This window comes from Dioscorea cayenensis, chromosome 16, assembly GCF_009730915.1.
Source record: "Dioscorea cayenensis subsp. rotundata cultivar TDr96_F1 chromosome 16, TDr96_F1_v2_PseudoChromosome.rev07_lg8_w22 25.fasta, whole genome shotgun sequence".
NCBI lineage: Eukaryota > Viridiplantae > Streptophyta > Magnoliopsida > Dioscoreales > Dioscoreaceae > Dioscorea > Dioscorea cayenensis.
Window position 1 is genome coordinate 3,398,572 of NC_052486.1, and position 3,857 is coordinate 3,402,428.

The window sequence follows — 3,857 nt, forward strand, 5'->3', positions numbered from 1 at the left end:
AAAAGAAAATGACTTACAGTGGTCCGGGTGCTTCCTCACCCTCACGCAGAATCTCCCAGCTTAACCGCCATCTCGTTGGAGAGCCAACTGAGCTTCGATAAGCCAGTGCTCCTTCACCCGATTCACAGTTCGCACAAAACCCTAAGCTTTGTCTATCGCAATCTCTGCCCGGTCAAGACAACGAAGCCACTGTCCAAATTCTAGATTCCCGCGAAAGGGCTTCTCTGACGCGTGGCACAATGGCTTCATCTCACTCAGCCTATCTTTTGTTTTGATGGGGTACAAACCAGATGACTCAGCAGCAACATCAGCTTAAATGACCGGATTTGGTTAGGGTCACCTGCCGTTGAAATAAAAACACAACTTTGGGTACCTTTTTGATACAAATTAAAGGTGGGATACCTTTTTGAAAAAAGGCATAAGGTAGGTAGCCTACCAAAAATTTTACTCGGCATCTAGATGAAGAACTCGCATGTTGAGTGATTTGATTTTCCAACATTTTGTTGTGCGTCACTAAGGAGTCAACCTTGGAAGTGAGTTTCCGATTTTCTTCGTTCATGGCTTGACTTTGTTGCCTGAACTCTTCATTTTGTTTAGCTTGTCCCACAAAAAAATTCTCTAACAAGGCTTCTAAATTTGATTTCTACACTGGTTTTGGATTGGGAATCCTCTGCTGAAAACCTGGTGGCTATCTAGGAACATTAGAGCCGAGATTTGATCAAAATGGGGTTAATTGCTTTTGTAGGAAAGGTTGGGATGATTTTGCTAATCGGGGTTGTAGGTGTTGGAGAATGGATCGTTGATGGGTCTTTGACTGAAGTTGTTGAGATAATTCACTTGCTCCATTGATGGTTCCGAAGATGGAGATACGATCAACTGACAATTTGCAGCCAAGTGTCCTATGCAACCCACAGATTTCACATGTAACATTGGCGACACATGGAGCATTCACATTGAGTTTGTCAAACTTTTGAGTTAGAGCATCCACCTTAGCTGCAATCAAGTTTAAGGTCTCCACATCATGTCTTCTTATAGGTTTTGGAGTGGCTTTTTTTCACTTGCCCATTGGTAGTGGTTGAGAGCCATGTCTTCAATCAAATTATAAGTGTCATCTGCACTTTTGTTTATCAAAGCTCCTCCCGATGCGGCGTCAACTGAGATGCGAGCGTTATAATTTAATCTACTATAGAAGGTTTGCACAATCAGCCATTTCTCCAAGCCGTGGTGTGGGCATAGTCTCATTAACTCCTTAAACCTATCCCAAGCCTCATACAATGATTCACCATCCTTCTTAAAAAACAAGTGATTTGGTTTCGTAGTTGGATTGTTTTGCTTGGGGGAAAGTACTTAGAGAGAAAAACTTGGAGTAATTGGTCCCACATTTTGATAGAACCTTCAAGAAGTGAATGTAGCCAAGCTCGAGCCTTGTCCCGTAATGAAAAAGGAAAAAGTTTGAACCTAACTGCAACTTGTGGGACTCCATTAAGCTTAACGGTGTCGCAGTACTCAAGGAAAACAGAGAGATGGAGGTGTGGATCTTCCACTAGTGAACCTCCAAATTGATTATGCTGAATTAATGACATAAGTGCCGGCTGCAGCTAAAAATTGTTTGCTTCGACAGGTGGTCTTGCAATACTGGAATGCAATCCTTAAGCACTCGGGCTGCAAATTCTCTCAAAGTCTTATTATTATCTTCCATGTTTAATGCTTGTGAGGATTCTTTGAGCTTTGCTTTCTTTTGATATTGAAGTCGGAAATCCCTCTCAAATTCCTGATCTGGTTCTAACAGAGTTCCAAGACTTTGAGCTATTTGCATAGAAGGAGAATTAACCTGCAAGGAAAATAAACAAGTTAAGGGAATTTGACTTAATGGGAAAAATAGAGAGTAAAACACTTAGTCTAACCAGGTTGCAATTTAATCAATATCAACACTATGGTCCCCGGCAACAGCGCCAAGAACTTGTTGCACAACCGCAAGCGCATGGTTTTGCCAAGTAGTAAATAGGATATCGATCCCACGAGGACCAAGTGTGATTACTAATCTATTGCAACAATAGGCTATATAGGCAATTATAAGATGGGAGAATAAAAAAACAACAAAAGTAGCGGAAAGTACACAAATGAGGGATGCTGAGAGATGCAAGGATGTGGGTTAGGATTCAGATCTGGATGAACTTAGGTTTGGGAACTCACCAGATGTGTTTGGATCTAAACTTGGTTTGAGTAGATTATTTGAAGGGTAATAATCCTCAACTACTTTTTCACTCTCTTTCAAGAGATAATAAGTTGATTTTTGATTAGGCCATCTCCCTACTTTCGTGGTAGATGAAGCCTTTCAAAACCCTAATAAGAGCAATGATTATATGATGAACCCTCAAGAATTACCTTTCAATAAATTCAAGGTGACTTAAGAGGTTTAAAGACCTTGACTAACCTTTCGGTTAACCTTGATCTCTAAGATAAAAGCAAGCAAGGCTTTCACACTCACAAGCATGTTACTTGAATCAAAAAGCCAACTCAAAAGAAATCTACCTTTAAGCACAAAAGATCCATACAAAAAGTAATACACATCAAACAATCACTACTTTGGGCTAATCCCAAACCTAAAGAGAAGTTTTACACTTCAAATCTCAATTACAAAGGAAAATAGGAAGAATAAAAAGTTATGCAAAACACATGACACAAAGAAAGCTCCCTATGTTGTCCACAAAGATCTGGTCTTCAGTCCTCTAGTCCTCTTCTCCTTCTTTAGCCCCTTTTTAGAGTCTTCAGAAATTCCTTTGTGTCTTGTCCAGCCGCCACCCCTTCTGCCTTTCCTTTCTTTCCCTCAAAACCCTTTTTTGATGCCTTTTTATAGCCAGTAACAAAAATTGGGCCCTAGTTAACTTTACAAACCACAGGTGCTTTCACAGACCACAGGCGAGTCGTGTGTCTTAGAGAAGTTGGTCCTCAGTCTACAGAGTTTCTTGGTCTGCTCTAGCCTTCTACAAACAAAATAACTAAAAGGAGTAGTTTGTACAAGAAAGAAAGGGGAAATCATTACAAAGGCTAAGAAAATGCATGATTAATGATGGACCACTAGCTAAATGCATGGTGATAATAACACAATTTTTATGTACAACAGTAACTATTGAAGAAACTCTACCAAACATTCCTTAAATGCATGAATAGTACACATATGTCTAGAACTATGAGATTTTTTTAAGGTCTATTAATAGTCATCAAGTTCAAATTTTATTAGGCGGTGGTGGCGATGGCAGTTTTATTCACCAAGATTGGCAAAAATTTTTTACATTTGGATGTGCGAGCCCAACCATTCAAGGTGTTAGTGGGAGATGGTTACGCTGCGGTGGAAAGACTTGTTGAGAATTTATAGGTTCAAGTACAAGGTTATCTTCTAAAATTTCACGTATACTTGTTACCTATTGAAGGAGTTAAAATTATTCTTAATGTTAATTGGTTAGCAACATTGGGTTCTCACATTATGGATTACAAGGCTCTTTCCATTTAGTTTTACTCAGATGGCAAATTTATCACTATTTATAGTGATAGACATTTTGGACCACAGCCTGCATCTATTTATCGACTACCTAGGCTTTGTAGATCCAAAAACATAGCTCCATGTTATTTTTCTTGTCTGCAAAAGATGTTAATTTAGGTTCTATTGTTCTAAGTTCATCAATTGCATCCTCTCCAAATTCAACTACTAATTGGAATTTCCTACTAAGATGCCTAAAACTTTAAAACAAATGTTGTTAAAGTATTCAGGAGTATTTTTCATTCCTATAGGACTTTCTCCCCCAAGAGAATGTGATCACAGAATCATTATACAACCAGGCTCACAACCTATCAAGGTT

General features: G+C 39.0%; 1 non-coding gene across 1 annotated transcript; it reads left to right on the forward strand.

Moving 5' to 3' along the window:
• The first annotated feature begins 1,216 nt into the window (after window positions 1-1,216).
• Window positions 1,217-1,321, forward strand: LOC120279893. Its single transcript, XR_005542195.1, has one exon. It is a non-coding gene; the product is annotated as a small nucleolar RNA R71 (small nucleolar RNA).
• Window positions 1,322-3,857: the final 2,536 nt, after the last annotated feature.